Raw genomic sequence first — 12,098 nt, 5'->3', positions numbered from 1 at the left:
GAAAAGAGATGTCTCAATGCCTGTCATTGCCAGCATAGTTTTCTGTTCCTCTACACAGAGCTGGGAACTCCTTGGTGGAATCAGGATTGATATAAGAAAGTGATAAATATTGAGGTGAGAGCAATAGGGCACAGGTAAAAATCTCTGCAAATTCATGCATTTAAGAAAAAAACACCCTGAGGTTTCTTCTGCCCACTCAGAGCAGTTGCCTGTTGACTGTTTCACAAGGAATTTGAGAGCTAATATCTGAGTCCTTTACTAATCAAACCTCTGTCCAGGCCAGCCAACTAGCTGCAGAGCGCCAAGTCCCCGTCCTACCTTGGGGTTTACACAGCACCCACAGGCACAGCAGAGGTGCCTATGAGGGATGTTCAGCACAAGAAGACCTGTGCATATGACCTGGTTGGCCCATGATCACCCAGAGTCTGTTGCAGCACAGTCACGACTTCGGCTATAAGGATATTATGGGTGCCCGTGCCAAAAGCCTTGCTAAAATCAAGGTGAAGAACAGCAACTGCTCCCCCTTGTCCTACGTGCTAGACCATTTTCTTTCTGCATTAGGGTGAGGCCCACCTTAAAAAGGTAACCTCAGAAGTAACTGCATGTGAAGATGAAGGATTATATAATCCCTGGTAAGGCTTTTCTTCGGTCTGCTATTATACTGCTCATGTGAGTGACTGAGTGGGCGAGTGAGAGACGTTTGTCTGCACAGCCCCATCCAAATATGATAGTCCATCTCAGTGGTGCACCCGCCTGGTGTTTGAGCAGGAGGGCAACTCAGTTCCCAGAAGCAGAGGTTTGGGCTTGCTGGTCTTTTTTTTTAATCAAGGATCTTGAATTTAAAGCTAGACCTTGCTCCTTCCTCTGACAAGAGGTGTAGGTATTTTTGACTCTGTACCATTACAGGATCTATGGCAAACCACTTATGATGCTTTGAAAGCTGTGTGAGCAGTACATTCCCTAATGTGGTACAGAGAGACCTTGTTAGCAAGAACTGGCTCATGCTGGGAGCCCTGCTTGTCTGCTAATAGCAACATTAATGGGGAACACGAGAGGCATTTTTCATAGTTATACTACTGGAAAAAACTAAAAATCACTTAGCTACAGGGTTGCAATCTGATTATGCTCTCCCACTCCCTTCCAGAATCAAAAATCTCTCTCTAAAACCTGCTGTTAAAGCCTCAGGCCAGATGTTAGCGGGGGCTGACTGCTGCCCTGGTGCTGGTCGTCTCTCTGCTCCCCTGTGCCCTCTCAGCAGCCTCAGCTCCCTGAGATATTAGGCAGTGCTCAGAGACATGGCAGGATTCTGAGTTTAAAGAAACAACATCAACTCAAGGTGTAAGCCTTTTAAGAGCGGATTCATTTGGAGTCTGTCCCACCCTAACCACCCTGATGGTAGATTTGGCAATGGTGTTTTCCTGTCTTGATGAAGGTTTCCTGCCCAACCTGTTGCTGAGGCCAGAAGGGATATAGTTAGTGAAAGCTACCATGAAGAACTGCCATAAAAATGTAAAGAAACCAAAATATAGTGAAATTGCATTCTGCCATTTCTCTGTGCAGAGACAGAAACTGTCAATAAACATTTCGGACACAACTGTGGGTAGAAGTATCCCGTGCTTCTTTGAAAAGCTCTCAGGGAGTGGCTCAGCAATGCTGAGTCCAGCAGCAATACTTGCCTCAGAAAATCATAATTTTTTTCACAGGCCTATTTTAAATCCCACTAGGTATTTTTAAGGGCCCACAAACTCATGTGTCAGCACAAGGCATGAGGCATTATAGGGGTGGACAGGGAGGAAAGAAAAACAGTAAAGTCTAGCCATCTTGCTGCTGGCAAAGCCTCCATATTCTGGTGCTGTGGAGTCAGGCAGGAGAGATGCTAGAAGTGATGTGGTGGTTCACCCCAATTATAACAGTTGTGGTTGATTCCAGTCATGAAAATTAAATATTTGTGAATAGATACCAAGTTATCTAAATCATTTTCATTTCAACTACATCATCTCCCCACTTCTCCCCCGCCTCTTCCCTGAAATATTTGAATCTTTGTGCTTTTTGACTCGTGGCAGTGTATGTTTTGGAAGCACATAAGAGTGCTGAGGGAGGTTTATAATGTCCTCAGTAAGGCTGGAACTTCAAAATTTTTAAAATTAATTACAAATATTTGCTGATTGAGGTAAACACACAGGCTGTCAGCAGTTGCCAGCAACTACCTTTTGCACGTCAGCCACTTATAAGGGCAAGTGTGTTATAAACTGCTCTCCTAAAACCTCTAATTAGTTTTCATCTCTTGCCCTTTGCATGGCCCTTCAAGGGAAGTCAGCTCTGCTGAGCAGGGTTTGGCCTCCTGGGTAGCCTGGATTCCTCTTTGAGCATTATCTGCAGAGTCAGAGGAGTCAAACAGGGCAAGGACAGCAGCAGGCACCGGTCACATGCTTGTTCTTCTGGCCCAAAGAATATATAGCCATAGCTCTTCATTGCCATTTTTTCTTTGTCTTTATTTAAAATGCCTTGAACCAAAGTAAGACAGTGTATTCATCCCCATTTCCTCCAAATACAGAGTCAGGAATGGTGAATATTTTCATTTTCAGGTACTTCACAAGAATACTCCAAGTGTACTGTTTTCCCTGGTCTTTCAGAGAGGAAAAAGGATTTATCCACTCAGATCCAACAAGGCATCGTGATCAAGAGTGTCCATGTTTCATCTGTCCCTGGGGTGCCACCTGCTCTGCAGGCATCCAGGGTGGGAGGAGCTGACTGCATGTCTTGCCTGCAGTGCAGCGTTTACCATGTGTGAAGGCCAAATTCCCTTGCACTTTTGGGACAGCCCACCAGGAGGGACTGGGATGGGGGTCCCCCCATGAACACTGCATGGACACTTCGCCTGGCAGACAGCCTCGCCAGGGACACAGCCCAGCCCCTGCCCTGGTAAGGAGGGCACTGCCAGCATTTTGTGACAATTTTATCCAGTTGCTAGGCAGCTGGGTCCCAGGGACACAAATACAGTGAAAACAAACTGTCCCGAGGGAAAACGGCTGCGCTGCTTTGGGAGGGCACTCCCCGCTTTGGACCCTGTGTCTACCTCTCCCCTCCTCGCTCAGGCATGCACAGTTTTGTGGGACTGTGCCAAGGTCTGTCCCAGGACCTCAGCGAGGGTCCAAGCTGAGCTGTCTTCTCTGCTCGAGAGGGTGGCAGCCCACGCCTGCCTGCAGGAGGCTGAGGGCACAGGCCTGGATCTTCCAGCCCCCCTGGCTGTGGCCCTGTGGGTGCAGGGCAGCATTAAGCACCACTGGGGTGAGAGAACAAAGCTGTGTCCAACTCTCCAGCCCAGCACTCAGAGCACCCGCTGCCGGGATGCAGTTTCTGCTCTTCTCGATGGTTAAGTGTTTTACAGTAAGTGTTCTCCTTGTCTGACCAGAAGGACCAGCAAATCATACTTTCAAATACTTATATACTCCCTTCACTATCCCTGACCTCTCAAAGGACTACTTTGTTTCCATGCAAAGCAGAGTAGCTCCAGCATGGGGAGTTATGAAGACCCCTACCACTACACCACAGTGCCTCATATCCCAGTGGTTAGAGCAGAAACAGGAGACCTGGGATCAAAACCCTTGAACAATTCAAATACCATTTACCTTTCTCCAGTCTCCTCTAGTTGTTAGACACTTGGCCTTTCTTCACCAGTTTAATACCCAAAACAAAGGCTGTCAGACATCCAGGAATTAATCTGTGGGACCTTCAGAAAGAGGCATCCTTTCCATGAAGCATGCAGGAGTGGGATGTGCCATACCTCAGCAGGGAATTTTAGGACACAATACTGTGTAGCAAAACCATTTACTGTACAAAGGGGCACCAACACAAGTCTTCAGGGATGCAGTCACATTGCACCACAACCCCTTTGGTCATCCAGCAGCAGGCTGCCAGGACAGGCATCTCAGCATCTGCTCCAGCTTGAAAACAGATTATCTGGTGCCACAGAGAATGGATTTGTCATGACTTATGCCATCATTTCCTAGAGGACATGCCAAGTGACAGAAATAGAAAAAGGGTCAGCAATTAACAGGGTAGCTCTCAGTCACTGTCACTATATGTTGATATGATGGTGGATGGTTTACATATTTACCTGATAAATAGCTTATTGAAAGTTTTAGCATGACACAGATCAAGGAGAGTGGAGGCAAAATTCGAGTGGTCATTGTACAGAAACTGCTATCCTCACAGATTTCTTCTCCAGTGTGAAAGCATACATAAATATTTCTCCCGTTTCAGGGAGGTTTCTTCATGCCACTGGGAAAAGGGGAATGGACGAGTTGCAATCAGCTGCAGCCTCAGCTCAGCTTTCTGCCCCACCAGGCTCAGCTGAAGAGTGTCTGACTTTATTCCTCACAAGGACATCATATATGCTATATTTTCTTGAACTGGGGTAGGCAAACATTTGAGCACCAGAAACAGAGATTGAGAAGTGTCTTTATGAAGGTGCCACAATGGTAGTGACCCAAGTTGTGTCCTACACTGGAGCCAGGAGCTCTGGGACACCACAAGGTCTGTTGCAGTTTCTGATCCTTTTAATAAGTCCAACTTTCTTTGCAGTTCATGGGTAATACCTCTCCAACAGAACCCATGGCGGTCTTCTATAGAGATGTTATTCCTTCCCGAGGCAGGAAATGTCAAGCTTGTCAAAGCACTTTTCTGAGCCAGTAAGAACTACAGTAGAAAAATCTTGATTGAAAACAGGTGCATGGCTGGCTGGCAGGCTGGGAAAGAGTCACAGTGCAGTTTGCATAACCCCTGGGGGAAAGACATGTACTCAGTGTGAGGAAAAGGAAATGACCGCTGGGTTGAGTATGACATGGTGAGCCTGCAAGGAGCTGGGGAGCAATGGCTCCCTCAGCAGCTTGCACTGCGGTCCATAAGTATTTCTTTGTAAGTCTGGCTTCACGGGGAGGCGATCCATTTTGCCTGGCCCACTAGGGAGGCAATGTGCTGCTCTCTTCTGCCAGTGCAATGAAACTGTGTGAGCCATCAACAGCCACAACGGTCATGGGTTTAAGTCTTGGGAAGCAGAAGTAGGCTCCATCCCCACCCTGAAGGGCCTGAGGAGAAGAGACCTGTTTTTCAGGGGGGATGAGGGTCCCAGAGAGCCCACTGACATTGAGGAATGACGGATGGGGCAAGTCCTTCTGGGAAAAGGCCATCTGTATGCAGTTTCTGGGAATGGGACATTTGTCTTCATTATTTTAGCCTATAAAGACCTCCAGTAAAACCATTTCACCTGGTTAGTCAAACACCTATGGACAGCATTAGAAAGAAACTTTCCCGATTGTGTATAAATTTTGCATTCAAGCTGACCTCATGCTCTTCCAGGCATGTCCTAGAGGGCAGCCATCTAATTTCTGAGTTGCCTAAAACCAGATGCCTATTTGGGAGTAAAAAAACCTCTTGAGGTGTCAAAGCCCATTTGAAGAGCTGCACACCCAGAGAGACTTTGCTGCCAAGATGCAACCACGTTGCACTCCAAATGTCCTGATGAAGACGGTGTGAGGGGCTGGGTAGGCAGTGACTGGACCCCTCTGTTGTGGGTGGATGCAGAAGTGTACCCACAACACCCAAGGCACAGGGACAATATGCCTGCATAAGGCAAACGTGGCCTTGTCTTTATTTTCCTCCATAGACCACAGCAAATTTTTCCAGCAAGGTGCCATTACCACGTAACACCTGGGACCTAAGCCAGATCAGGAGGTATCAGACAAGGTACCTCTGCCCTGGATATGGCAGAAAGACACAGCCCGTGATTTGGGCTCACTGAAAAGATGCTCTGTGCCTCATGTGAGGTGGAAAACACTCCACCGCTGCTCAGAAATACAATCTGCATTAGAAAGTCACCTTCCTTGCTGGCAGCCTTTTCGGTTGCTCTGTCAATGTCACAGAATTTCATCTTGTCCAGAAGCCTCTGAGAAACTGAGAATCGCCAGCTTTTATACTGGAAGTTTCAACTTTTATTAATACAGAGACTGTCTAGAAAATGGCATTTGAGCAGGCCTTAAATGTTCAGAATCCAGAATACAAATTAAGATCAACCCCAATTTATTATTTTTTTGAAGTCTAAACCCTGTTGATAACTTTAGTGGCTCTAACTCATGGCTTGTGAATGCTTTGATGTGTTGTTACTGCTCCTGCCATGAAATAACCCTACGCCGGCTTTGTTTACAGGCAGGGATTTCCTTCCCTAATAAATGATTGAAAGTGTTCGGACAATTAAGTCTTCAGAGTTGTTAATTTAGTAGTTTCCCTGATCACTAACAACCAGCTCTTGAAAAACATTAACACCAAACTACCGCAAGAGTGGGAATTAGTCGTTTAAAGACCTTTGAAGACCTAACGGTTTTCTAATGCTGCATTTTTTAACTAAGCAGTATTCCTTTTCTCCCTATAGTCTCTCTGCTCTTGGGCATCTCTCAGATGCACAAATGAGGGAGACATGGAAAACCACTGCTTCAGAGGCATTTTAATATACATATTAAGTAAGTTAGGTGTATATACTTTATATAAAATATAATATAATTATTTATATATATATATGTATTTTGTATACATGTAGGACAGCTTGTGTACGAGGCTTCAGTAACAAGCCCCAGTAGTGAGGCAGTTGGTCCCCTAAAGGTACTGACAGCCAACTTTTGATTTGCCGTGCATGGATTATCCAGTTTTGCAATTAACTGGAAAAGGGTACCAAAGCCCCAAGCCTGCTCTGCACAGAAAATTGCCTGTAGTCACAGACCCACGCCTGACCCAAGGGAAAAATTCACTTTCTCCAGCTACTCAGTGGGCTTGAAAAGCCAACAAAAATATCCCATGAGTTTCATGGATCCCTGAAGGGAAAGTGTGTTTGTGCCCACATGGAGAAGCTGGATGTGGTAGCTGTAAGGAAGAGCACACTGTGGTCAGTGCCTGCAGCAAGTGGGGAACTGGTCATTTTGGGTGCTCTCCATCAACAAACCCTGTCATGCCAAAGGCCCTGTCAAACTCTAAATATTGGCCAAGTGGCTGGGCCAAGCAGGCAATAGCAAATGCAGAACTCCCAGCAAAATGCCTTTTTTTCCCAGTCCCTCTGCTGTGTAGTTTGGTGAAGCCTCTACAATGTGGCTGGTCTTCCTGAAACAAGGAAGTAGCTGTCCCTGCAGGTATTTGCTGCTTATTTCCGTGCTTCTAGCTTTCATCCTGCATATATCTTGCACATGTAGGTTTATTCTCAGTCAAATTTGCATAAGACAGCAAAACAAAAATATCCCAGGCATTTTTGCTTCTTCTTGGTGTCTCTCTTAATTCCCAGTCCCTGCAAGCCTCAGACACCCTGGGTAACTATGCTGAAGGAAGACTCGTTCAGCTTCAGAAAAAATTATGTCTAAAATTCAGCACTTAGCCTTTCCTGTCTGAAAGCCAGATTTAGGCCAAGCAGCATCAATTTAGATGATTTATCAAGGTATGCTGCAACTCAAGAGGGCTTTCAGTGCTCCTGAGGTTAAAATTAGACATGCCAGCTACGTTTTGGCATTGGCGGTGCACGGTGCCCTCCCCTGCTCCAGCTGGCCCTGCCGGCTGTCTCATCAGGGTGAGATGCTCAGCAGTGGGGTGCCTCCCAGAGCCCAGCAATGCCCCCCCTGACCCAAGGGCATCCACCCTGCAGATCACCTGGACAGCCACAAGGATGACCTTCAGTGAGACATCAGTGGAGAGACCTCATGCTGTCTCCAGGCACAGGGCAGGGTATTTAGCTGTGTTTGCAAAGGAGGTTAAAAATAAAATAAAAAGCTATAGATCCATGAGTAAAAAGTGCATCCAAAAGCAGCTCCAAGGCTGGCACCAGGTACGAGCCGTGGCAGGCATTTCAGAGGTGCTGCCTCTCTTTCTGCCAGCCATCAGCATGAGCACGGGTGAAACGCTGGGTCTGCCTGCCCTCAGAGGCACAATAAGCCTCTGTTTTCCAAGCGCAGTATTTTGGGGCAGCAGCCGCCTGCCAGAAACACATCACACAGAAATATTAGGGAGAGAGGCTTCCTGTTACTGCCCTTGCTGAGAGCTGAGAAGCCCTCCCCCAGAAAGGGCCACCATGTACGTGCAGCTGGCACGTGTCCTGTCCCCAGTCGATTCTGTTCCCACTATGTGTGAGTGTCCTGAAACACCCATGGGCTATAGAAAGCTCATTTTCAGGCATGTTTGGCAACTGAGAAGGCCTTTTCTGTTTGTTAGTGTATTTTGGATGTAAGTTTCTCCATGAACTGTACTGAGAATGACTTGCTCCAGCAAACACTTGCTTTTATTGCATACTGGTGGATGCCACCTCTGCAGCACACGTCAGCATGGGGAATGCTTTTATATTGCTGGTGGTAAACTGGCCAGCTGCAATTTTGTACTGCAGCAGCATCCCTGTGCAGGCCTGAGCATGAAGCCTGTCAAAGTGTGGGGACATTTACTCCACCACTAGCCCGTGCCTTTGGCTAGTGTCCACAAAAACATCTTTGCCACCATCTCACGTGACTTACAAAGGTCTATTTCTTGCACTTCCCACCATGAGGCTGCTTCCAAGCGACTTCAGCTGATGCTTTTTGCAGCTTTTCAGGAGGTTAAAATGATGCTTTGAGCTGCGTGCCAGCATTCAGCCTGAGGTGAGTGTTGCCATTCGATACCAGGATCAGAGTCTCCTGCTTTCACTGGAAGTCTGGCAACAGGAGTCTCAATGTACTTTCTGTTATCAAGAGAATATCCAAAAGATTTCAGTGCAGAAAAGCTCTTTGGAATAACTTCAAGGCTGGAACAAAATGATGTCCTGAAATAACAAAATTTGCAAGTTCATTCATTGGGCTACAGCTCATACAATCAACCGAGAAAGGAGTGTCCTCTTTGGCTCTTCACAGCGAAGAACTGTGAGTAGTTTGGGAAGGGAAACGCTGCTGTCACTAGTCTCACTGAGGCTGAGACAGGCCATGAGGGGCATGACCGCATGGTCTTTACCATGGTTATTAGCAACTTCTGCCAGGAAGTTTTCATATTCTATTTCTATTTTCAGTTTCTATTTCATATGTAAAAAATTAATTCACAGGCGCCCATAGTCTTTATTTAGCTGGTCCTCAAAAGATGACAACAAATGTCAACATTACTGTCCTTAGGCTTGTAGGTGCTCTACACACACGTGACTAACATCCCCGCAGGACAACCTGTAAGGGCATCTGGAGGTGAAGCAAGTGTTCTGAGGTCACACCAAGTTTGCAGGCAAAGACTTGAGTGGAGGTATCCCACAGCAATGCCTGATCACTGCAACTCGTCTGTCCATGGCTCCCATCCCAGGTCATGGTTTGGGCACTGGTATAGGAGGAGGTGGAAGCCCAGCCCTGCCGCCAAAAGGGACAGCAAAGAGCTGGGCTATGCCGCAATCTGCTCTGGAAACAATGTAACAGATGGAGCTGGCCCCAGCCCTCAGAGTTATGCTGAAAGGGGAAACACTAGCAGATTTTCAGTGTTTCTATAGCTGTTATCAAGAGCGAGCATTTCTAAGCTCAAATTTCTTGAATTTAAAAATACACATATATATTTGTTTGCATTCTGTTGACACTTGGTGTCCTTCAGGACTGTGAACACCCCTTCCCTACAACCACCACTGATTCTGAGTCCTGCTGTCCCCTGCAATGACTGTGCACGAGAAGAAAACATCCATACAGCAGATCAGCTGTAGGTATAGGCTTCTGAACTGAGTACATTTTTCAGGTAGCTGGTTGCAAACACTGAGGCTGTTGATCTCAAAAGAGATTTTAAATGTGACAGAAGTAACTTGAAGCCTATGAATTTTTAAACAGCTGAGTTCTGGATTAATTAAAAATCTTTCAGTGCACCTCTCCAGTAACAACTTACATGCCACGTGCTTTTCCTCTCTTTTTAACTGTGTTATAATTACTCTGTTTACAATGCTATGTGTGGTGAATGCACTTGCACATCTTGCCCACTCTTCTCGAGTCAATCTGGCAGATCGGATCTATTTGTCCCCCGTCTCAAGAAAGTCATTATCCCTCACCTGGGGCTGGCTTGCTGCTGCTCAGCCCTGTACAGGCAGCTCAGCTGCATGAGCAGAGCAGGGAACTGAACCACATCACCTGTGTGCCAGGAGGATGCTGGGTTCTACCTTGCTTTTGCTGTCTTTTTTTTTCTAAATTTGAACTATGAAAACCTTGGCCTCCTCTTGAGGCAGTGGGAAGCTCTGAAATGTTGGATTTTCTCCTTTTGGGGGGCAGGAACCTGGTTTGCTCCCCCACTGGTCGCAGTGCCCAACGCTCATCTCTCCAGGGTGGGTGAGGATGTGGGGTGGGCTTGCACTGTCCTGGAGGCTGAGACACCACGGGCGCTGGCAATCACCTCTCCCAGCCTCGTGGGAGCCACTGGCAAACACGGCTCCCCCGGGGCCCATGTGTTTCGGTTGGGTGCTGGCCAGGCTGGGCTACGTGTCCTAGGAGCCCCCAGAGAGCCAGAGCTCCGGCCCATCGTGGCTTGCGGGCTGGCGGTGTTACAGAGGCAGGGGGAAGCTGCGGAGGGGACAGGATGGATGGGCGCTGCTGGCTGTGTGCGGCAGCATGACTGAGCAGTCGCTCCAGAGGCTCCATGTGATGGATGTAGCGGGGAGACTGCTTCTGAAACCCTGGGTGCAATGTGTCCTACAGAAACATTTTTTTAATTGGAAGTTTAATCATTTCTTCCCTAAGTATTTCTACTGCCTGGCCAAAAATGGTGACTAAAATTAGCTTCCCCAGATAAAGACATTTTTGTCATATTTGGTACATTCCTATCTGAACACTGAAAGCCAGCTGTTTGGGCCGGGTTATGGAGAAAAATCTGTTTGTAACTATACTGATCTGGCATTGTTAGTCCTGGAATTAATAGCTTTTTTATCTGTCTACATCCTATGCTCATTTTTTCCATACTAAGAGAGCGCCAGAGAAAGCATTATAAGGGCTATATAATTAAAACCAGAAGCGCCTCCCAGTGAACTTAACAGTAAATGCTAATGGCATTTCTAGCAAAAGTAGTGTCCTGCGGGACTCATCGCAAATGAACTAAGAAGGATGCAATGCTGTTGCTTTTCTGGATTTTAACTGAATCTGTACAGTTGAAAGGAGTCAGGATTTGGATTTTTTTCATGACAGTTGAAGTCCTCTGTAACTGCGGTCACCAGCTGCTGGGTAAAACCTGTGAGATCAGATTCAGAAGCCACCCCTGCTTCTGTTGCTTATCATCATGTTACTTCCCTTACCAGGACATTACCATCATAACCCAGTTTTTCCATCTACTCTTCCGGCTCTACACTGGTAGAAGTTATTTGACTTCAGGGAGCGGTGCTGGAGTGAGAAAAGAGCTGGGCTTCGGTGTGAAGAAAGGGCAGTGGGAGGCTGGTGACTTTGTGGTCCCCAGTGACCACCTCTGGGCTGATGCCAGCAAAGGGACCAAGAGCTGGCTCTGCACATCTCAGGGCTCTGCACCCTTTAGGGCGGAAAAAAAAGATGTCAAGAAAGACAAAAATAACATATTTAAAGAATGACCACAAAAATGCAGCGGTCTCATAATGGCCATGCTTTGCAAATACTTCTGTGCCTGATTTTCCAGGCATGCGTGAGAAGTTTGCACAGGGAGTTTTAAATGGAGTGTTTTAGGAGACTTTGCTGTGACTGGTGAAGCCTTCCTGTGACCTGGCCACTGTGGTGCTTGCGTCCTGTCCTGGCACCAGGCCTTTCGCTAAGCTGCTTCTGCAATAACAAACCGTGCTGCTGGGGAGCGAGCCGGCAGCCTGGGAGGGGAAACCTTTCTTTAAAAGGGCGAGCCCAGTGCTGGAGCAGGCTGGGTTGGAGGCAGGCGAGCTAGTGCCCACCTTGCCAGTTCCTGGTTCCTGCTCCATCCGTCAACACCAACCCCCCCTCCTAGAGCCATGGAGAGCGCAGATAACCCAAAACAGACAGCTGTCTGATAGAAATTACCTAGACCAGTGACTGTCTGGGCAGGGACAGGTCTCAGTCACTGGACTGTGGCTGTAGGCCTGAGGGACCTGGTTTGGTGCTTGGGCAAGTTCC

The sequence above is a fragment of the Strix uralensis genome, chromosome 3 (genome assembly GCF_047716275.1).
Source record: "Strix uralensis isolate ZFMK-TIS-50842 chromosome 3, bStrUra1, whole genome shotgun sequence".
Lineage (NCBI taxonomy): Eukaryota > Metazoa > Chordata > Aves > Strigiformes > Strigidae > Strix > Strix uralensis.
The sequence above is the reverse complement of the archived record's forward strand: the minus strand, read 5'-3'. Positions refer to the sequence as shown.